Consider the following 25453-nt stretch of genomic DNA (forward strand, 5'->3'; position numbering starts at 1 on the left):
TCCTACCCATGCCCCTCATGATTTTATAACCTCAATAAGGTCACCCCTCAGCCTCCGATGCTCCAGGGAAAATCGCCCCAGCCCTTTTCTGCCTCTCCCTATAGCTCAAACCCTCAAACCCCAGCAAGTCAATCCTGAAGTAACCAGGACATGGATGAGCGTTCAACAGCAGATGAGCCAAGGCAGGAAAGAGAAGTTGGAACTAGATCATTTCGGTGATGACCCAAGGTATACAGTTAGATACTCATCTCAGGATTGAGTACAACACCAAATCTAGAAACAGTTTGACCCTCAGAAAGAAGAAGAGAGTAATTAACTAGGGAATGTTCCTTAAGTGGGTAAAAGATGGGAGTTGGAGGTAATGAAAACAATGGCTATTGCTTTCCCTCTGTTTGATTGGAGGAATTTCTGCTTATGAGTCAATGTATGAACTGACCTCTGTAAAAATACTCTTGAATATAATTTTCTCTAACTCAAATGTCAAATGCAGCTTGTTTTATCTTTTCAAGTTTAAGTTAGTAACTTGTCATTCACACTATATATTTGAGACTATCTCCATGATTCAAGCAAAGTAAATAATCATCCTCTCAACTCTTGAGTTGAACAACTTTGTGAAATCTTTGTGGTGCAGAGTTGTCCAAATGTATTTACATTGAACATGAACTGACATCATAAAAACAATGAGTAGCATTTCGGAATCGTGACTTTGAAGTATGTGAACACATGTGTGTAAAGATTAACTCTTGTTTGCCATATTTCTTTCACAGTAAAGTATCGAAAGTGTTAATTAAGTGTTCAATTAAGAAACAAACCAATTTAATTTTGAGTGAAATTAATCAAAAATTAAAGAGCTGTTTCATTGGTCAATATAGCTTCATGAGCTGTTCTTTCTTGCACTTTTTTTAATGCATTCATGTGATGAGGGCATCACTGTTTGGGTCAATGTTCATTTACCCTTGATCCGACTGGAGTGTTAGAATCAATACAGAGTGCAGTTGGGAATCAACCACATTGCTGTGGGTCTGGAGTCACAGGTACCCCGACCAGGTAAGGGTGACAGATTTCCTTTCCTAAAAGACATAGTAAATCAGAGCAGAATAGGCCATTTGGTTCTTTGAGCCTGCTCAGCCATCTTGTTTTAGAATGCCTACAGTATGGAAACAGGCCCGTCGGCCCAACAAGTCCACACTGACCCTCTGAAAAGTAACCCACCCAGACCCATTCCCCCATCCACACAGACACAGGGAGAATGTGCAAACTTCACACCAACAGTCACCTGAGGCCGGAATCGAGTCTGAGTCTCAGGTGAGGCAGCAGCACTAACCACTGTGCAACCATGATGTCATTCATTATGATTACGGTTGATCATTCAGCTCAAATTTAGAGTGGTGCTAGAAAAGCACACCAGGTCAGGCAGCATCCGAAGAGCAGGAAGATCGATGTATTGGGCAAAAGCCCTGGCCTGCCTCTGCTTTTGCCCTATTTCCTTTGATCCTTTTTTGCACCAAGTGCTACATCCAACTTCTTGAAATCATTCAATGTTTTGACCTTTGATGGCTTTCTGTGGTAGGGTACTTCACAGACTCACCACTGTCTGTGTGAAACCATCAGTGGACCAAGTGGGTTTTTAGAACATTGGCTCCCATTAGACCAGCTTTCAATTTCTTCTTTGTACCCAAATTGAATTCAGGGAGTCCAAAACTAGAGTCCAAGACACAGGTTTAAGGTGAGAGGGGAAAGATTTAAAACAGACCTAAGAGGCAAGATTTTCATGCAGAGGGTGGTGTGTGTATGGAATGAGCTGCCAGAGGAAGTGTGGAGGCTGGTACAATTACAAGACTTAAAAAGCACCAGGATGGGTATATGAATAGGAAGGGTTTAGAGAGATGTGCGCCAAAGGCAAATAGAACTAGATTTAGGAAATCTGGTCGGCATGGACGTGTTGGACTGAAGGGCTTGTTTCCATGCTGTACCTCTCAATGTCACTCAGTCTCACCATTTACCATCATGGAACTTGAACCTACACCCTCCCCCTCCCCACATATTAGCCTTAAATTCTGGGTTATGAGTCCAGTGATGTTAGCAACATGCTGCTGCCTCACCTGTGTTCCGATTGATGCATACATGTGAGAACATAAGGTTTTAAACTAATATCTACCATGGGAACATCCAGGATATCAGATTTGTGCCTGGGACCACTACAGACTATGTTCCCAGCTACTCACGAGCCCTATTTTTGTTGACTTCTTGGCACATTATTTCAGTTGAATGAACACCTACTGTGTGTAAAGATGAGCATTGGGTTGGTGTATTTCAGTTATAAATGTGAAATAATTCTGCAGTAATAACCCTATTTCCCTTAGGGGAGCAGAGACTCTTATCAGACATTAGGTCATAATAACAGCTATTGTAATTCAATAAAAGAATTCACAGTGTGGTGTAGTTTGAGACATTTCCTCATGATGAGACTGGGTATAAATACAGCATCATTATTGTCCTTGAAGACTGCACAGAGGTAAGCAATGAAGATGATTGTGGGTATTCAGAATCCAATTTATGTAGAAAGCTTAAAGGAGTGAATTGGGTATGTTCAGAAAATACATCACTTCAAAGTGATTTAAAACAGTACATTGCCAATTTCCAATCAGTCCACACAAAATATAAATTACATGGCTACTCCGGCCTCAAGGTCGTCAACAGAGAAGAATCTTTTTAACCCAAAAGGTGATAGACTTGTCAACTAAGCTGTTGGGGAGCCCATTGAGGAAGCAAAGTCAAGCTTAGAGTGGTGCTGGGAAAGCAGAGCAGGTCAGGCAGCATCTGAGGAGCAGGAAAATTGACTTTTCGAGCAAAAGCCCTTCAACAGGAATCAGATGCTGCCTGACCTGCTCTGCTTTTCCAGCACCACTCCAATCTTGATTCTGATCTCCAGCATTCGGCCGAGGGCTTGTTTCCACACTGTAGGGAATCTAATCTAATCTGTAGTACTCACTTTTGCCATTGAGGAAGCAAAGTCAAGGAGCAGGTTGTTTTTAATGATAAGACATTGAAGGAAACAATGTAATTGATCTATTGAAACAGTCAAAATTTTGTGTATCCCATCCCTTTCTTAAACATCTAGATTGAAAATGCCACGTTGTGCAATGTCTATCAGTTGTACAAATGATAAAACGAAATGATAAAGGGGGCTATCCATCATAGAAGAGAATCTCAACAGTGTGGACGTAGGCCCTTCAGCCCACACCAACCCTGAGATTAGTAAAGGCATTAATCCCTGGTAACGTTTTACAGATGCTTCACCACCTACCTTGAACTATTTAAAATACAACATTTAGGGCTTGCATGAGATTGCAGTAACTTTCACCAAATAAACTATGTTAAGTGAGCTTCAAGATGGAATGAGCTGACTGTTCGTTTTGAAGTCCTAGTTATATAAATAATTACATTGTTAAGGCTTTTTGAAGTCCATATATGAACATTACTGTCAAGATCTGTGTGTGCAGAACAAACTTATATTTAAATTGAAGAGTTTGTTCTGGCAGAACACAAACAGATTAATGATGGTTTGGCTCCGTACAAACAATCACATTTTCCACTAGCATAACAAATAAAGAAGGAGTAATCGGAACTGATGGAAATTTTAAAAATATTTCCTAACCTTGAATTGTTTTGATGAAATGTGAAACAGAATTTCACCATTTGTCATTCGCAAATTGTGATATAAGTTCACACAAAACTTGATTTGAGAATGAGCCTGTAATCAATCAGAGCACGGTTGAAACCAACGTTTATTTATTGTTCTTTGGATGTGACAAGGACTTTGTTCATTCCTTACTGCTCTTCAAAAGAAAATGGTGAACTATTTATTTGATCAGCTGGGCTGTAGGTACCACCTCAGTGCTCTTGGGAAGCGGGCGTCATGATTTTTGCCCAGCGACAGAGAAGAAATGGAATCTCTACAGAATGGAAGCAGGCCATTCGGCCCATTGAGTCCACATCGACCCTCTGAACAGCATCCCACCTCGACCCATCCCATTCCTGTAACCCTGCATTTCACATAGTGAAGCCACCTAACCTGCACATCCCTGGACACTATGGGCAATTTAGCACAGCCAATCCATCTAACCTGTACATCTTTGGACTGTGGGAGGAATCCGGACAACACTTGGAGTAAGCCCATGCAGACACTGGGAGAATATGCAAACTCCACACAGATAGTTGCCTGAGGGTAGATTCTAACTCGTGTCCCTGGTGCTGTGAGGCAGCAGTGCTAACCACTGAGCCATCCACAAAGTAGTTCTAATGCAGAATGGTGTGCGTCTTGGAGAGGAATTTGAAAGGGGTGGTGATATCTCTGTAGCTGATAGACATGGCAGGTTCAAAAAGTGCTATCATTGGAATCTGGGACAATTTCTGGAGTGCATCTTGTGGATGGTGCACACTGCAATCACTGAAGACAGTGAATGTCAAATATGGTGTTTGGGGTATCAATCAAACAGGCTTCATTGCTTTGAATGCTGTCAAGCTTCTGAAGTAATGTTGAAAGTTCACACGTTTGGCAGGAGGAGAGTGTTCCATTGCCCTCCTGACGTGCCTTGTAGATTGTGGACAGACACTGGGAAAGCAAGAGGTACGTCACACTTCACAGAGTCTATGACTTGCACTTAGCCACAATAGGGGTGTGGCTAGTACTGTTCTGTTTCCAGTAGCAACCCTCAGGATATTAATGGGGTCAATTTCTGTAGTAACAATGCAATTGAATGTTAGTGGGAGAGAATTTTACCCTCTCTTTTTTGAGATGGTCATTCTCTGGCACTTGAGTTGCTGTTCGTTGCCACTTATCAGCCCAAACCTCGATATTGTCCAGGTTTTACTGCATTTGGCCATGAACTGCTTCAGTATCTGAGGTATAAATGCTGCTAAACATTGTATAATCATCAGTGAACATTCCCACTTCTGACCTAATGCTTGAGGGAAGGTCAGTGGTGAGGCAGCTAAAGATGGCTAGGCCTAGGAGCCTATCAGGAGGAAACCCTGCAGAGATGTCCTGGAGCTGGGATAACTGGTCTTTAACAAACACAATCATCTTCCTATCTGCCAGGTATAGCTCTAACCAATGGAGAGTTTGCCCTCATTCCCATTTATTCAATTTTTGCCAGGGCTCCTTGATACCACTCTCAGTCGAATGCAGCCTTGATGTCAAGGGCTGTCACTCTCACCTCACTTTGGAATTCAGCTCTTTTGTCCATGTTTGAACCAAGGCTGTAATAAGGTGAGGAGCTGTGTAGCCCTGGTGAAACAAAACTGGGCATCACTGAGCAAACTATTGCTGAGCAATCTCTATTGAAGATGCACAGACATTTCATTCCACATTGACATTGAGATTACTCCTGTCACTCAATAATGACACAACGATTACTGATGTGTGAAACAGCAGTGTCGCTCTGACGCAGGAGAGATAATTCACACGCTGTGGTGTCTAAATCACCTACGCTGTTTCAAATGGATTCAGTCTTAACAGGAAAAAGAAATAAAAAAAGAATATTCCACTTTTCACCTTTATGAGGATAAAATTGTCCTTAAAACTTGAGCTGAGACTTTTAATCTTACCTTAATTTGAACTTATTACTAATATCAAAGCTGTGGATTGCATTTTGAGATTGGAAGTTATGGTGTAATACTGGACACTTTGGTGTAAAAGTCTTCTGTATGTAATTTTTATACACCTGCTGAGCAGATTAATTTTGCACTGATACCGTGAATAAAAGAAATTAAGCCTGTTCAGTTCAGAGCGGAAGGAAAATATTCTTTGTCCAAAGTCAGCTTACAAACTGAGGGTATAACATTCAAGTTAGTCATAAGCTTTGTACCTTTTAAATATTTTATATTTTGGCCAATATCATGTTAATATTCATAGAATCCCAACAGTGGAAGCAGGCCATTTGGTCCATCGAGTCCCACACTGACCGTCCAGGGCTGGTAGGCTATTCACTGAAGGAATGTAGACATAGCTAGCTGGGCCAATATTTACTGCCACCTATGGTTAGTTTTGAGAAGGCAATGGTGAGCTGTCATTTTGGACTGATGTGGTGGAGGTGTCCTCAGTGTCGTTAAGAAAATAATCCAAAGTTTTGTGCAAACGACATTGAATAAATGGTGATCAAGTTCCAATGCAGGATGTTGCCTGACTTGGAGGTGAACGTGCACATGCTGGGATTCCAATAACCCTTTTGCCTTTGTCCTTCTGGGTGGATAATGTTGCAGGTTAGGAAGGCGTGAATGAAGACGCCTTGGCAAGTTGCTGCAGTAAACCTTCTGTATGGAGCATGCAGAAACACTGTAGACATGGTGTGCTGATGATGGAAGGGGTGAATGCTTAATGTAGTCGATGGGATGGCAATCAAGGAGAATGTTTGCCTTGTGTTTTTGGAACTATACTTCTTCAGAAACATGGGAAGTATTCCATTGTTCTCCTGCCTTGATGACAGTGGACAGGCTTTGAGCAGTCTGGGGGTGTATTACTCAGCATAGAATTCCCAGACTCTAATCTGCATTGTTTGCTTCACTAGCTGTAAAGATGCATTTAAAAAATTATAATCATCAAAAAGTATCCTCACTTCTGACCTGAAGATGGAGAGAAGGTTATTGATGAAGCAGCTAAATGTGATTGGACCTTAGAAACTGCCCTGAGGAACTCCAACAGTGATGTTCTATATCTGAGATGACTGACTTACAACAGCCACACCATCTTCCTTGGTGCCAGGTATAACACCAGCAGTGAAGCATCTTCCCTCAGTTCTCAATGATTTTAGTTTTGCTAGAGCACCCTGGTGCCACACTCAATCAAGTGCTGTCTTGATATCAATTGGCAGTCACTGACACTTCACCTCTGGAATTCAGCACTTTGACCCATGTTTACACCAAGGTTGCAACAAGTCCAGCCAAGTGGACTTGGAGTCACAGAGTCATAGAGCACGGAAACAGGCCCTTCGGCCCAACTTGTCTAGTTTGTCCAGGTTTCCTAAACTGAACTGGTCTCATTTATCTGCATTTGGCCTCTATCTTTCACTTGGCAGAAGACAAACTGAATTTATGTAAATAGGCTATCACTATTGCCAAATAACACAGTCAGTAACACCTTCTATCATTTTCCTCATGACTGATAGTAGACATCTGGGGCAATAATTGGTTGGATTGGATATGTCCTCCTTTTTGGATACAGGGCAGAGCTGAGCAATTTTCCATCATAGAGTCATAGAGATGTACAGCATGGAAACAGACCCTTTGGTCCAACTCGTTCATGCCAGATATCCCAACACAATCTAGTCCCATTTGCCAGCACTTGGCCCATATCCTTCTACATCCTTCCAGTTCATATAACCATCCAGATACCTTTGAAATGCTGCAATTGTCCCAGCCTCCACCACTTCTTCGCACACCTCATTCCATACACGCATCACTTTCTGTGTGAAAATGTTGGCTATTAGGTTCCTTTATTTCTTTCCCCTCTCACCCTAAACCTGTGCCCTCTAGTTCTGGACTCCCCCATTCCAGGGGAAAGAACTTGCCTATTTATCCTACCCATGCCCCTCATTATTTTTTAAACCTCTATAAGGTCACCCCTCAGCCTCTGACCCTCCAGGGAAAACAGTCCCAGCTTATTCAGCCTCTCCCTATAGCTCAAATCTTCCAACCCTGGCAACATCCTTGTAAATCTTTTCTGAACCCTTTCAAGTTTCACAACATCCTCCCAATAGGGAGGAGACCAGAATTGCATGCAATATTCTAATAGTGCCCTAATCAATGTCCTGTACCAACTCCTCCCAACTCCTACACTCAATGCTCTGACCAATAAAGGAAAGCATAACAAACACCTCCTTCACTATCCTATCTATCTGCAACTCCTCTTTCAAGGAACTATGAACCTGCACTCCAAGATCTCTTTGTTCACAACACTCTCCAGGATGTTACTATTAAGTGCATAAGTCCTGCTCTGATTTGTTTTTCCAAAAATCTTGTTGAATTAAACAGATGTAACGGTATAAGAGCAACTAGGTTAGAATCTGTCTTAGTTCCAAAGCATGTGTTCATCATAACAATCATGATGGTGGCTTATAAACTTTCCTGTGTCAAGTGCACTCAGATAATTCTTGATATTTGTAGCTTGAATCATATCACTGAAGATAGGAATCTCCTCAGGTGAAGACACACACTCAACACTTGGAAGGCAATTGCAACAGTTTCAGCTATGTATTATTTTTCTCGTGCTGGACCTCTTCATCATTGAGGACAGAGATCTTATGGATTTGCCTCCTCCAGTTAGTTGTCCACTTGTCTACAACCATGCATTGCTGGGTGTGCCAGGAATACAGAGCTGTGATCTGAGATCATTTAGTTCTGGCCATAGCCCACCTCCTTCATGGTTTAGAACAATCCAAAGATATGCAGGGTAGTTGGATTGGCCATGCTAAAATTGTCTATGTGGAGGGCTTGCCATAATAAATGTGAGGTTACGGGGATTGCGTAGTGAACTGGATCTGGTTAGGATGCTTTTTGGGGATTGGTGTACACTCAATGGGCTGAATGTCCTCATTCCGCACTGGAAGGATTCTATGGTTCCATGTGTTGTTTGTCATAGCTTTACCAGGTTAGCAACTGTTACAAAGGCAAAAGTATGTCAGGTCATTTTAAACTAGAAAGTGTTTTCTGAATTCTGAAGTAAACTTAAAGGCTCAGCTGCCCAAAGCAGGCAGGGAGACAGGCTGTTCCAAAAATGATACATATAACAATTATATACAACATATACCTGAGTTTTGGTTGCTGTTTTGACAACAATTCAAATTTAACCAATTACTTTTAATTGTACCAAGGATGCTAAACCCAACTGAGTTTGAATCTATTGTTTTGTCAACAGCAGACCAATGATAGGGAGCTATGTTGAGGGATATAGAACCAGGGCATTTTCAAAATTTGGTGAGGGCAACTGCCACCAAACAGACAGCAACTACTGTCAAGCTGGACAGCTAACTGCCCATCTAAAATCATGCTCTCAAAGAAATCAGAAGATACTGCCTATCAAAGGTACCTTTTCAGGTAAAACATACTCACAGTAAAAAGAAAAAAGACAACCTAGAGAGATCAGCAGACAGAAAATTGAAGACAGCGGAGAAAACAGAGATCAGGTAGACTTTAAATTAACTTATTAAACATTAAATTAACTTAATCTCATGTTTAGGAATAGCAGATTAATAGGATTGTCTTCAGTTAGGGCAAGGAGTGTTCAGTTTGCTATTAGTTTTGTTTAGTGCTCTCTTAGAAAATAAATTGTTATTTTTCTTTAAATAGTGGAAATTTGGAGTTCATTCACTGCCTCACACTTTTAACAGATTAAAAGGTAGGCGAGCTTTTCTGGCTGTTTGGTTTTAATTAACAGTGGGGTTTAACCTCTGCATAGGCCATTCTGTCCCTCAAGCCTGTCCTGCTATTCAATAGACCATGGCTGATCTGTGAATTAGCACCATTGGCCTGGCTTTGGCCTGCATCTCTTGTCACCTTTGCTCAACAAAAAACTATCAACTTTGGATTTAAAATTAGCAACTGATCCAGCATCAACTGCTGTTTTGTGGCCCTTTTGAATAGTGTCCTGATGCAACTTCGTTTGTGTGTGTTGGGGTGGTTGCTGCAAAAAGAGGAAGAAGAACACCTATACAAGGTATTCACCAAAAACGGATACCAGCGCAATTTCATCAACAGATGCCTAAGGGAAAGACAACAGAACGGGGACATGCCACAACCCAAAGGACTAGCCACACTACCATACATCAGGAGCATTTCCGAACTGACAACCAGACTGCTGCAACCACCAGGACTCATAATAGCACACAAACCAACAGCCACTCTCAGACAACAACTCACCAGAACGAAGGACCCGATACCCAGCATGAGCAAAACCAATGTAGTGTACAAAATCCCACGCAAGGACTGCACAAAACACTACATAGGACAAACAGGAAGACAGCTAACAACCCGCATCCATTCACACCAACTTGCCATGAAACGACACGACCAGCTATCCTTAGTAGCCACACACACAGATGACAAGCAACATGAATTCGACTGGGACAACACTACTATTATAGGACAAGCCAAACAGAGATCAGCCAGAGAATTCCTAGAGGCATGGCACTCATCCACAGATTCTATCAACAAACACATCAACCTGGACCCAATATACTGGCCACTGCAACAGACAGCAAGAACTGACAACCGGAAGCAGCAGAGACATGCCACTATAAATGCCGGAGGAAACATCACAGAAGCGCTTCACAGGAGGCTCCCAAGCACTGAGGATGCCACCTAGACAGGGGACGAAACGTTTGCAACACAAACTCCTAGCTCAGCGAACAGAGCCACAACAACGAGCACCCGAGCTACAAATCTTCTCCCAAACTTTGAATTTTGCCTCTGCTGATGGTCAGCAGTGCCTCTTTGATGCTCAGATTTAAACTGATCGACCTGTTCTGAATTTATTTCACTATAATAGAACCACACAACATAAAGGCTGAAGGGTGGGAAGATAGAATTTACATCCTTGGAGTGAATATGGGCTTATTCCTCAGCAAGGAATGTTTGGTGATCTGACCCAGCAGTGCTGCCAATGCACAGATGTACTAGCAACAACATGTTGATTGGTAAAGATAAGGTCTAGTAGCTTTTTTTCCCTGTGTTCATCTAATTTCAGGCAATACTCCCTCAATCAATTTTATTGCAAGCAAACTCACTGATGATTAGTTTCATTGATTCTTGAGCTAGCTGTGCACAAAATGGGCACTGAATTTATTTACTCAACACCATCATTACACTTCAAAGCTCTCATTGTAGTTGAAGCACATTGAAACATGTCTGGCGTAGCCAACATCTATCATCATGTCAACACCTAAAATAGCCATGGTTCTCATTTTGCTGGTGTTTTGTTTGCTTTCCAAAGCCAGGAAAGTGAAATTCTAATTAGGGAATATTAGGTAACCTGGTGACACACAAGGTGCAGCCAACCACACATTAAATCTCTTCCTATCTTCTCCAAATATGAATTTTAACCCCAATCACATCGCAACTGTATGAGTACGCCTTTCATCACACAATCAAGCTCCTTCAAACTCCTCTGAATGAAATGTGTAAATTGTCCTGATTGTTGGAAATTTTGAGCTGGAGACTATTCCACTGGTGAAATTGTTGTTGCAGCCTGAACAATTTCCTCCTTAGAGCTGGCAGAGAGATAAGACTTGAAATCCATTTATCTGAGATGAGTTAGGTCAGAAGCAGGCACTGAGAAGGAGAAACAGATAGACTTTCCTCCTCATAAATTATCAACTGTTGTTAAAGTAAACTTGATTTTAGAGAAAAAAAACTTGCATTTGTTCCGTCTCTGGGTGGTCATTGGGAAGTTGTATTTATTCTATGACAAAGTCAGCATGAGGTGCCCTACGCATTTAGTCATGGGCTGTGTGTCAAAGATTTGTTGGTCAGCAGGGTAGGGGACTCCAGAACTAGAGGAAGCAGGTTTATGGTGAGAGGCAAAAGATTTCAAAGGGACCTGAGGGACAACTTTTTCAAACACAGAGGGTGGTGCGTATATGGAACGAGTTGCCAGAGGAAGTGGTAGAGGCGGGTACACTTACAACATGTAGAAGATGCAGGTACATGGATTTGGAAAGATTTAGGGGGATATGGGCCATATGTTGGCAAATGGGACTGGTTCAGTTTACGAAATCTTGCTGGCATGGAGATGTTGGGCCATAGGGTCTGGTTCTGTGTCATATGACTCGAGAATTAACACTCCATACAGAACCAAGGATTTGCTGCACCGCTGGAGGTTCCATCTTTCAGCTGAGCATTCAAACTGAGGCTCCATCTCTCCACACAGGTAAACATCAGAACTGTCATGGCATTAATCCAGGACCGGCAGGTGGGTTCCCCGGTTCTCCCTGGTGTTCCAGCTAATATTTATTCATCACCGAATATCACCAGAAAAAGATGAACTGAGCAATATTTCAGTTCTCTAACTGGGACATTGTGGAGTGGCTGATGAGGAGGGGGAGGATGGCTGGAATAAATATATATATTTTTTTAAAACAAAGAGAATGCATTTGGATGCATGTTGTTTCCTTGCGCATTTTTTTCCTGAAAGCAATTGCCAGCTTGTTTTTTTCCACACCCGCTGGCTCTGCTAAACATCAGTTGTGGCTAAAAATGGGATGCGAAGGTGGGTGTTGATTAATGGAATGGAAGAAAAACGCTTTATGTGGGATTTTATGCTAATTAACCTTTATACCCTCACCCATGTCAGTTTGAAAGGTCTAAATTAGTATCTGCTGCTAGGTTTTCAGTATGTGAGAATTTCTTTGAATCGACTGAATGAATTTAAGCAAGTGGTGAGAGGTTTGAGGTGCGATGTATTTTGCATATTAGCATCTGTGTGATTCTTTTTATTTACTTTATATCACGCTCAGAAGTTGTCTTCTCCAACTGTCACAGTTAGTAGAAGAAATATCAAAATTCATTTTTAAAGTATCACTTGCATTCTATTGTTCCTCCTTATTACCAATAATTGTAGTGAGAATCATGAATTCTTTGACAAAACAGTGTTGGAAATTAAATCCATTTATCTCTGCTGATGGGAATACAACAACTTGCCTTATATTTTTAGACAATTTGTATAGAGCGAGTGCTAAACCAGCAATGGTGAACCATAAATTGCAATTTTTTCTCGGTGCTAAATCCCCTGTGGCTATCTATAATAGCTTGTATTTTAACATTTTCAAAAAAATAAAACACATGTCATGTTTTTTACCCATTCAACCTTTTCATAAAGGTCTAAAGACTGTAAGATCTTAAAAGGAATTATAGGCTTGATAATAAATTAACTGCTGTAACATGCATGGTTCAGGGTTAACTTTCTTAGCAAAGTGAATTTAAAAGAGCAATAGAGTGAACACATCCTATTACCATCTCTCAATTTAATTTCCAGTAATGTTTCTAAGCTCATTATAAATTATTGCCAAAGTATTTTAACCCCCATTTCTTTGAACCACCGGGATAGATGAGGCTCGTTCACCCTTCCATTAATTAGTCTTTTCTTGTGATATAGCTCATTTGTCTTCCAAGTAACTTTAACATCACATCAGTGTGCATTGCTGGCAGCAACCTTTGACATCTGAGCCCTGGCCAACAAGCTAAAGGGATTTGCTAAGATCACTGGCCAATTAAACTCACCTCTGCTTAGCTCTCCAGCGCCCAACACCATTCCCAACCACCACAAACCCTGGGTTGCTAAGGGGACCTACGTAGCTTTCAGTAAAAAATGAGGTCTGCAGATGCTGGAGATCACAGCTGCAAATGTGTTGCTGGTCAAAGCACAGCAGGCCAGGCAGCATCTCAGGAATAGAGAATTCGACGTTTCGAGCATAAGCCCTTCATCAGGAATAAGAGAGAGTAGCCAAGCAGCTACGTAGCTTTCAAGCAAGGCAGAAGTAGACTGCTTGAGAGAGGAATCAAAGATAAATTTGAGAGGAGAGAGTTATGTCATGGCTACCCAATTATCCTGACCAACTTAATCAATTAACCTGGAAAGCAAAAGACAGTTGTGAAACATTCAGTAATAAGAAAGAGAGAAACATAAGTCAAAAAGGTTTTAACTTTGTTGCCATGTAAGGTGAATGATTTATAGATATGTTAATATAATTTATTTGGGATTTTTTGAAGTAAATAACAGGGTTTTCTGTGTGACTGAAAGTTTACTAATGATTAGCTTGTGAGTATTTCTGTAGCCATGGTGATTGCTTTTATTAATGTAATCAGAGAGAAAATTTGGGGAGGCTAATAAACCTTAGAGAAGTTTTAACAAACAAACAAAGTAAATGGATAAACATCAGATTTTCTAATGAGAACATCAAGGAACGCTTTTTCACTTTGATTAGGGGAAATCTCTCAGCTTGGAAATAAAGGCTTTTGGCTTCTGGTTGGAAAAAAGTTTTGTTTGAAGCTAGATCTGTAAAAGAGTTGATTGTGAGAAAGGGAGATAGTTTAGGACTGTTAGGAACTCATAGTATTGGGACGGATGTATAAGCATGGATTGTTGATTAGTTAATATACAAAAGACAGTGTGTTGGGATTAATGGGTCTTTTCAGATTGGAAAGACATAACTAGTTCAGTGTGATTAGGATTAATCCTGGAGCCTCAATTTTTTAAATCTTCATCAATTACTTGAAGGAGGGTGTAACGTATAAAGTATCCAAATTTGCTAATGCAAAAATAGATGGTAGGGCATATCATGATGAGGACAGAATGAGTCTGCATGGGATAGATAGAAGAAGGGAGCAAAAACTTGACAGATGGAGGAGCAAAGATGAAAGATCATCTCATTAAAACTAAAAGCAAAATCTATCAATCCAGACTTCAATTTGGGTATGATTTGTCTGGATCAACATCAGTCAGGATCATATCAATGCTAAGCCAAATTTCATTTTGAAATGCTCATTTATGTCAAAATGTCTTTTTATTTGCACACTTTTGAAATGAGAGGGAAAAGTGTATTCACATTCAATGCTGCTTCATTTCTTGCCTCTCATCAAGAACATCAACCAAACTCAGTGAAATGAAGTGAATTGTGGCACTGGACAATTTAATGGGCATTAGACAGAATTTTCTGTAGGTTCTTGCAAGCAAATAATGCCAAGGTTTCTGGAAAATTTTTGATATAATGCTGGATTTTAAAGACAGACTTTGAAGAAAAGTTATGTCATTTTACAGCAAGAAGCTTTATTTAGATCAGAATTTGTATTCATCTACTGAGAGCACAGGCTGGGAAAAAACAGTCAACAAATATTTAAGCAAAAAATCATGATTCATACTTTTTTTTGAACTGATGTGAGGAAATACCAAATGTTCCATTTCTGATATTCAACTGACCCAGTGATACATTGCATTTCCCCAGTGATGGAAAATCGCGTGATATAAACAGAGTTTCCTTGTTGCTTATTGCAACAGAGACTTTCCTGGAGAGCAAATTATCTCCACATCACTTAAAAGACATCACAGTCTGTGCCATCACCAACATTTTCATTTCAGTAGTTTGGGAGAAGAGGTGTGCTGATGGTAGAAATGTTGCGTTGTGTGGTCAGTATGTGTGTATATCTTTAAGAAGCATGCTTATGATATCATCACCGCATCATAGCATGTGACCTAGAGATATAAAGGTCTCACACAATCTCAACTTGGACCATTTGAAGCATGACATGTGGTTGGGTATATGATGTATTCTGTTGTGGATTAATAGCTTAATGTTAATCCAGACACTAAGGTGTCTGAAGAATGTAATGTCTACATGCAATTGCTAGTTGTAATAAATACCAGTTGTAATAAATGCCTGTTTGATTCTTCAACACCATGATATCCATGTTGAGTTTGTCATGTTATCTGAGATAACGTAAACATTCTAGGAGAAAGTGAGGACAGCAAATGCTGGAGATCAGAGCTGAAAATGTGTTGCTGGAAAAGCGCAGCAGGTCAGGCAGCATCCAAAGAGCAGGAGAATCGACGTTTCGGGCCTAAGCCCTTCTTCAGGAATGAGGAGAGTGTGCCAAGCAGGCTAAGATAAAAGGTAGGGAGGATGGACTTGGGGGAGAGCCTTTGGAAGTGCGATAGGTGGAAGGAGGTTGAGGTGAGGGTGATCGGCCAGAGTGGGGGTGGGGGCAAAGAGTTCAGGAAGAAGATTGCAGGTTAGGAAGGTGGTGCTGAGTTCGAGGGTTGGGATTGAGACAAGATGGGAGGAGGCGAAATGAGGAAACTGGAGAAATCTGAGTTCATCTCTTGTGGTCGGAAGGTTCTTAGGCAGAAGATGAGGCGCTCTTCCTCCAGCCGTCATGTTGCTATGGTCTGGCGATGGAGGAGTCCAAGGACCTGCAAGAAATTTCTTGCAAGAAATGCAAAACTTGCGCCCACACCTCCCCCCTTACTTCCCTCCAAGGCCCCAAGGGATTCTTCCATATCTGCCACAAATCCACCTCTACACACATCATTTACTGCATCCGCTGCACCCGATGTGGCCTCCTCTATATTGGTGAGACGTTTCAGAGAACACCTCTGGGACACCCAGACCAAACAACCCAACCACCCTGTAGCTCAACACTTCATCTCTCCCTCCCACTCCACCAAGGACATGCAGGTCCTTGGACTCGTCCATCGCCAGATATAGCAACATGACGGCTGGAGGAAGAGCACCTCATCTTCTGCCTAGGAGCCCTCCAACCACAAGGGATGAACTCAGATTTCTCCAGCTTCCTCATTTCCCTTCCCCCCACCTTGTCTCAGTCCCAACCCTCGAACTCAGCACCACCTTCCTAACCTGCAATCTTCTTCCCAAACTCTCCGCCCTCACCCCCTCTCCGGCCTATCACCCTCACCTTAACCTCCTTCCACCTATCGCACTTCCAACACCCCTCCCCCAAGTCCCTCCTCCCTACCTTTTATCTTAGCCTGCTTGGCACACTCTCCTCATTCCTGAAGAAGGGCTCATGCCGAAACGTCGATTCTCCTGCTCCTTGGATGCTGCTTGACCTGCTGCGCTTTTCCAGCAACATATTTTCATAACATAAACATTGCCAAGTCAGGTAAAATATCTTAGATGCAAAAATCACATCTTTTATGATTCAATGTTGCAGTTTCCCGCAACCATCAGAAGAGAAGCAGGATCACAGCAAAAGGTTACAATTGTTGCTTTTTGTTGTTCCAAGGCCAGTGGAATGGTGATTTATAATATCATGATGGGTATAGGTAAGGTTAGTGGCATGTGTCTTTTCCTTAGGATTTGGGCTTTCAAGACTAGGAAGCATATTTTTAAAATGAGAGGGGAGAGATTAAAAAAAAGACATGAGGGGTACATTTTTTCACTCAGGGTGGTTTGCACGTGGAATTTCCTTCCTCAGGAAGTGGTGGATACCAGCACAGTTACAATGTTTAAAAGGCAATTAGATAAGTACATAATAGGAATCAACTGTCTGTGTGAAGTTTGCGGATTCTCCCCGTGTCTGCGTGGATTTCCTCTGGGTGCTCTGGTTTCCTCCCACAATCCAAAAAGATGTGCAGGTTAGGTGAATTGGCCATGCTAAATTGCCTGTAGTGTTAGGTGAAGGGGTAAATGTAGGGGAATGGTCTGGGTGGGTTGCTCTTCGGAGGGTCGGTGTGGACTTGTTGGGCCGAAGGGCCTGTTTCCACACTGTAAGTAATCTAATCTAATCTAAAGGTTTGGGGGGGATATGAGACAGAGGTAGGCATGTGAGATTAGTTTAGTTTGAGATTATGGACTGGTTAAACTGAAGGGTATATTTCTGTGCAGTAATACTCAATAACTATGACTGTATAACTACTACTGATATGTTTCCAATAGATTTTCTTCTATTTCTCTTGGAAGGAGTGAAGAAGAGATTTACTAGCATGGTACCTTTGATGAGGGATTTCAGTGAGATTGAGAAACTGGAGAAGCTGTGACTGTTTGTCTTACAGCAGTGAAGGCTAAAGAGAGATTTTGTAAAGGTGTTCAAAGCTAACAGGTATTTTTAAGGAATAGCTAAGGAGGAACTGTTTCCCCTGCCTGGAGGGTTGGTAACCAGAAGAAACCAGATTTAAGGCAACTGTCTGCAAAGGTGGGGGGGAGGGGCCGTATGTTGGGGGGTGGAATGAAAGCTTACTTAATACAGCAAGGATGTGGAATACTTTGAAAAGATGATGGAGCAGATTTAGCAGTAAAATTCAGAAGGGAATTTGATGAACACAAGAAAATGAAAAATTTGGAAAGCTTTGGAAAGAGCAGAGTTGAGGGATTAATTGGATAATTTTATCATAAATCTAATACAGGCAAAATGGGTTGAATGGCCTTGATCTTTACTATGTATTTCTCTTAAACTTGATTTGAAGGTGAAGAATTGGATATCCAGTTATGTTATATAATTGACAAGGCATTTGCTGACGGAAGGAATTAAAAAGAATGATAATTAATTGATCATGAAATCCATTTGGGATTACATTTATATTAGAATTATAATTCCTACAGTGCAAAAACAGGCCATTTGGCCCAATACATCCACACTAACCCTCTGAAGAGTATCCCACCCAGACCCATTCCCTACCCTATTACTCTACATTTACCCCTGACTAATGTACCTAAACTACACATCCCTGAACACTATGGGCAACTTAGCATGGCCAATTCACCTAACCTGCATATGTTTGGATTGTGGGAGGTAACTGGAGTGCCTAGAGGAAACCCACGCAGACAGTTGCCTGAGGCTGGAATCAAACCTGGGTCCTTGGCGTTGTGAGGCAGCAATGCTAACCAATAACCGTGGGTGGCACGGTGGCACAGTGGTGAGCACTGCTGCCTCACAGTGTCAGAGACCTGGGTTCAATTCCCACCTCAAGCAACTGACTGTGTGGAGTTTGCACATTCTCCCCGTGTCTGCGTGGGTTTCCTCCGGGTGCTCCGGTTTCCTCCCACAGTCCAAAGATGTGCAGGTCAGGTGAATTGGCCATGCTAAATTGCCCGTAGTGTTAGGTAAGGGGTAAATGTAGGGGTGTGGGTGGGTTGCACTTCGGTGGGTCGGTGTGGACTTGTTGGGCTGAAGGGCCTGTTTCCACACTGTAAGTAATCGAAACAAAGCCGCCATGCTATTTTAGTGCTGATCTTCACTATGCCTGCAATTTCTGACCATAAACTAAATTGTTAACAGACTGTCTGAGAAAAGTTCCATGAGTCCTTAACTACATATTTACTTTCCATGTGGTGCACAATTTACAATGGAAAGTGAATGTATCAGTGATTGGAGCATATGTTCAAGTGCAGGATTTACTGATGTGAGTGTCTGTTAAAATTAGATAATGCCAATGTGTATCAGAATTGAACAAGCTACATAATGTGATAAAGCTCTTCTCCAGGCTGTTTTCTCTGTACTGGATATACGTAAGTGTGAGATTTCTTCAGTCTATTTCACATGGGATGAGCATATATTAACTCCTTTTGAAATGTAGCACCCTTGAACATTCAAAGTCAACATGGTGTAATTTGGGTTAACAGCTAATACTGAGTTCCACAGGCTCAGGGAAGTCATAGTATTTTATTCTGCCTATTGCAAGAGAGTTTCACTTAATTTAAAGGCATGATATTACTGCAAGTTATCAGTTAATCACAGGCAAGTGATGAGATGGCATATGTCAACCAAAGCAAACATTTGCACAATGGCCAAGCATGAGGGGTGGGGAAGTAAAAGAGGCTGGAATTTATAGTCTGTGGCTTATGCTCCCGACCCCCCGCCTGTGATTATGTTTGCATGAATTGTGGGATAATGTATGGTTGTGATACCCGTCTCCCTGCAAGAATCAAATACCTTGCCAACACATGATCTCAATCTATTAGCAGTCACCAGCTGGGCAAAGTCCAGGAAATTTGTTGGCATCCATTGCACCTAAACATTATCAAGGATCAACACAGAAAGAAATAACAAGGGAATGTGAAAACCTAAAAAATAGAGATAATGGTTCAAAAATGTTTTCATTGCAAGCTGCTTTGTTCTCAGGTCCGGGTGGAATGTTACATTCTGCAAACTGTGTTGCTTCTGAGTGGGATTGTTGGGAGTGGACATTTAAATTAGGAATTGTGCATTCTTCCTCCAATATCCCATGCATAAGAATTCACAAAGCCAACTGTGTGACAGTTTTACCATTGGTACCATTGCTGTGACCAAACATGTCAATTGTGAATACAATAGATATTGTGCACGAAAGGATAGTAGTTCTAATAGATGTAGTCAAATTAACAAGTAATGAATGCTTGACTAATAGCGTGTGTATATTGGGAGGGGGAGGGAGAGCAGGGCAGCAACACAAATACTTGCAGGTGGCCCCTCAAATGCTGCTTACACTGTTTGGTACAACCCACTTCTACATGATTTGAAAAGGGATCATTTATATTTAACTCTGATGCCCTTCCGTCCTTGTCTGCCCTTTGCACATGAAACGTGTAACTATCTTCCTTTTACTATGTAATCATCTATATAATGAACACATATAATGAACACTAATTGGCTCTTTGTAATTATTTAGCTCATTAGATGCAAGTGTGCTCAATTTGGTGCCATAATCTTTGTATTTGATCAGAATTGCTCGATTAAAGAATTTAGGTAACCAAGCGAATAACTTCTGCTTTTCTGTTCTTGTAATTCAAATTCACATTGATGGTCGAACTTCAATCCATGAAAAAAAATCCATGAAGAAACTACTTGCTTTTCCCTGTGGCTCAGTTATAGCAATCGCTGGGTATAGTTCTAGATACCTGAACACTAACTTTAGGCTGATCCTCCAGTGCAGTGCTGACAGACCACAGTCAATGGGATCAAAGTTTACAGGGAGAAAGTGGGAGATTGGGGTTGAGAAACTTATCAGCGAAACTCGATGGGCTGAATGGCCTAATTTCGGCTCCTATGTCTTATGGCCTTATTTGAATGAAATGTTACACTGAAATTCTGTCTGCTGTCAGTGAAATATAAAGAATTTTCCCTGCAATCCTGACCTATAGTTATCTCACAGTCAACATAACATAACAAATGCAGATTATCTGGTAACTATCACATTGCTGTTTGTGATGTTTTGTGATATGTGAACTGATTGTCACAAATAGTGACTGCACTGCAAAAATAATCAATCAACCATAAATTGGTTTGGACATTCTAAGGGAATGGTAGGCGCTTTATGAGTAAAGCTTTAATGCTTATTGCACGATTGATTACTTCTGTTTTATTTGCTTTAGTTGTGACAGTGCAGACTAATACTCATATACTGGCAGCATTAAATGGGATGTGTTCACTAACCATAGAGTCATAGAGATGTACAGCAGATAAACAGACCCTTCAGTCCAACTTTTCTATGTTAACCAGATATCCTAAATTAATGTAGTTCCATTTGCCAGCATTTGGCCCATATCCCTCTAAACCCTTTCTATTCATGTACCCACCCAAATGCCTTTTAAATGTTGTAATTGTACCAACCTCTACCACTTCCTCTGGCAGCTCATTTCATAAATGCACCACCTTCTGTGTGAAATAGTTCTCCCTGGGCTCCCTTTTAAGTCTATCTCTTCTCATCCTAGACCAATGCCTCCAAGTTTGGACTCCCCCACCTCAGGGAAAAAACCTTGTCTATTTAGCATATCCATTCTCCTCATGATTTTATAAACCTCTATAAGGTCAGCCCTCAGCCTCCGACTCTCCAGGGAAAACAGCACCAGCCTTTTCAGCCTCTCCCTGTAGCTCAAACCCTCCAATCCTGGCAACATCCTTGTAAATCTTTTCTGAACCCTTTCAAGATTCACAACATCGGTCCTATGGGAGGGAAAGCAGAATCGAACACCATATTCCAAAAATGGCCTAACCAACCAGATATGACCTGATGAGATCATAGTCCTGATAATTAAAGCTTTTCATTGGAAATAATCTAAAGGTCTTTAATCTTAGCAGCACAAGATTGTGGCTTCATCAATTTCAAATTCAGTATCTTTTTATGTGAGAATGTTGCACCTCCAACTTGCAATTAGTATTCATTGTCGAAAACATTCCCAAGCATAAGTTACAAGTCTTATTTTAAGATTGGTGGTTGGTTGGAACTTAATTCATGCAAAAGGATAATCATCTAGCTGGACACATCAGAGCTTTCATTGCAAGAATAGTCTTCCTCAGAAAAGACTTGAAATTAAGACTAGGTCTAACTGTTCAATGTCTTTAAATTTCTAACAATGATTTTAACTATGGACGTTTTCCATAAATGTCTGCTCCCTTGACCACCGAGACTCAGTAGCAGCAGTGAGTACCATGAACAAAATCACTCCAGTACTTCACCAATGCCCCTTCAACAGTACTTTCCAACCTCACAAACATTTCCATCTGGAAGGACAAGGATAGCAGATGCATGGAAATACCACCAACTCCAAGCCATGCAGCACCTCAACTTGGAAGTATATCAAGCTTCCTTCAGTGTCACTGGGTCAAAATTCTAGAATTCCCTACCTAATGCCATTGTGGTTTTAACCTACCTCACATGGACTACAGCATTTCAAGAAAGCAACTTAACCACCACCTTCTCAAGGGTACCAAGGGAGAGGGAATAAATACTGGCTCAGCCAGCAATGCTCACATCCCACACATAATAGAAAAAAATTGTTCATTAACAATTGCATTTCAGCATGCAGAGAAAGAATACCTTTCAGACAACATTTATTACATTGATGTTTAAAATATCTTATAGAGTTAAAATGATTGCTGCAGTAAGGAGGCTAAACAAGGGCCAAGATACAGAGATGTGATTTATTTCCTGATGTGCTATAAATAAATGATGATGTCTACAGTACAGTAAATCAGCAAAATAAGAGATTTCACTTTTAAAACTGAGAGGAAACCTGACTTTCTTCACTTATCACAAATAATTTTTGCCACATGCTTCTTTCTCAAATTATTACCTAACGATATGCAGCATGAACTGACACTTTCACTGGGGATGGCGATTAGCAGGGGCACAAAAGAATGAATGTTCCATTACAGACATTCAGGTCAAAGCTATTTGTCTAAGAATGCAAAAAGAAAATAAATACTAGTGTCTTTGAGAGTCATAGGATCTCCATCCCAGAATTGGTGATTCTTGCAATTTCATTGTGGTGTGTACTTTTGTCTGAAATTTGACAGTGATGGGAATAGTGGGGGCATGTCTGGAATATAGAAGTTAAATGAAAGTAAAATGTTGGAGAGCCGACTGTGTGTGAGAGAGAACACAAGGAATACACCAGCACATGAAGAGTCTAAATTTAAAATTAATCTGCAGAGGTGGCCTGGAATTTAGCCAAAAGTATGTTGCAAATGGCGTTTTGAGATCCAAAATGCTACAATTCCCTTGTATGCCAATGACCTTTGTTACAAAGAGGGGAATGCCCATAACACCAACAAAAACAAAACCAGGGTACAAGTGTTCAATTTTTAAAAAAATTTGCAGAAACGAACCATCTAAAATCAGACATCTGTAAGTAAAGTTTAAAAAAAATTAGTTTTAAACAGCAAATACAAGAAATGTATCATATAGTTGTATTATCTCCAGCATAAATGTGACAAAACATGCGGTATCATAAAGATGTACAGAACAGAAACAGACCTTTCAGTCCAGCCTATCCATGCCGACCACATATCCTAAATTAATCTCGTCCCATTTGCCAGCATATCCGTCTAAACCCTTCCTATTCACATACCCATCCAGGTGCCTTTCAAATGTTGTGATTGTAACAGCCTCCACCACTTCCTCTGGCATTTGATTCCATACACACACCACCCTGTTGCATGGGAAAGTTGCCCCTTAGGTCACTTTTAAATCTTTCCTCACTCACCCTAAACCTATGCCCTCTAGTTTTGGACTCCCCCGCCCTGGGGAAAATGCCTTGATTATTTATCCTAACCATGCCCCTAAGGAGTTTATAAACTTCTATAAGGTCACTCCCTCAGCCCCTGACACTTCAGGGAAAACAGTCCCAGCCTTTTCAACCTCTCCCTATAGCTCAAACCCTCCAATCCTGGTAACATCCTTGTAAATTTTTTCTGAACCCTTTCATGTTTCACGCCATCTTTCCTGTCGCAGAGAGACCAGAATTAGAGTCATAGAGATGTACAGGACAGAAACAGACCCTTCGGTCGAATCTGTCCATGCCGACCAGATATCTCAACCTAAACTAGTCCCACCTGCCAGTACCTGACCCATATCCCTCCAAATCTTTCCTATTCATATACCAATCCAGATGCCTTTTAAATGTTGCAATTGTACCAGACTGCACCATTTCCTCTGGTATCTCATTCCATATACACACCACCCTCTGCATGAAACAATTGCCCCTTAGATCTCTTTTACATATTTTCCCTCTCACTCTAAACCTATGCCCTCTAGTTCTGGACTCCCCCACCCCAGGGAAAGACTTTGTCTATGTATTCTATCCAGCCCCCTCATGATTTTATAATTTGGAGATGCCGGTGTTGAACTGGGCTGTACAAAGTTAAAAATCACCCAACACCAGGTAATAGTCCAACACGTTGAATTGGGAGCACACTAGCTTTCGGAGCAGTGTGACTGCTCCTTCTCCGGTGGTGACAACTGATGCTCCAGCAAAAACAGCCCTAGCCTATTCAACCTCTCCCTATCACTCAAATCCTACAACACTGGCAACATCCTTGTAATTTTTTTCTGAATCCTTTCAAGTTTCACAACATCTTTCCAATAGAAAGGAGACCAGAATTGCACACAATATTCCAACAGTGGCCTAACCAATGTCCTGTACACCCATAACATGACCTCGCAACTCCTGTACTCAATACTCTGACCGATAAAGGAAAGCATACCAAACGCCTTCTTCACTATCCTATCTACCTGCGACACCATTTTCAAGGAGCTATGGACCTGCACTCCAAGGTCTCTTTGTTCAGCAACGCTCCCTAGGACCTTACCATTAAGTGTATAAGTCCTGCTAAGATTTGCTTTCCCAAAATGTAGCACTTCGCATCTATCGAAAGTAAACTGCATCTGCCACTTCTCAGCCCATTGGCCCATCTGATAAAGATCCTGTTGTAATCTGAAGTAATCTTCTTGGCTGTCCAGTATACCTCCAATTATGGTGTCATCAGCAAACTTACCAACTATACTTCTTATGCTTGCATTCAAATCCTTTATATAAATGATAAAAAGTAGTGGACCCAGCACAGATCCTTGTGACACTCCACTGGTCTCAGGCCTCCAGTCTGAAAAGCAACCCTCCACCACCACCCTCTGTCTTCTAATTTTGAGCCAGTTCTGTATCCAATTGGCAAGTTCTCCCTGTATTCCATGAGATCTAACCTTGCTTACCAGTCTCCCATGGGGAACCTTGTCGAACACTTTACTGAAGTCCATATATATCACATCTACTGCTCTGCCCTCATCAATCCTTATTGTTACTTCTTCAAAAAACTCTATCAAGTTTCTGAGACATGATTTCCCATGCCCAAAGCCATGTTGACTATCCCTAATCAGTCCTTGCCTTTCCAAATACATGTACATTCTGTCTCTCAGGATTCCCTCCAACAACTTGCCCACCACCAACGTCAGGCTCACTGGTCAATAGTTCTCTGGCTTGTCCTTACCACTTTTCTTAAACAGTGGCACCACTTTAGCCAACCTTCAGTCTTCCGGACCTCACCTATGACAATCAATGATACAAGTATCGCAGCAAGAGGCCCAGCAATCACTTCCCTAGCTTCCCACAGAGTTCTAGAGTACACATGATCAGGTCCTGGGGATTTATCCATCTTTATGTGTTTCAAGACATCTGGCACTTCCTCCTCTGTAATA

The sequence above is a fragment of the Hemiscyllium ocellatum genome, chromosome 23, assembly GCF_020745735.1.
Source record: "Hemiscyllium ocellatum isolate sHemOce1 chromosome 23, sHemOce1.pat.X.cur, whole genome shotgun sequence".
Lineage (NCBI taxonomy): Eukaryota > Metazoa > Chordata > Chondrichthyes > Orectolobiformes > Hemiscylliidae > Hemiscyllium > Hemiscyllium ocellatum.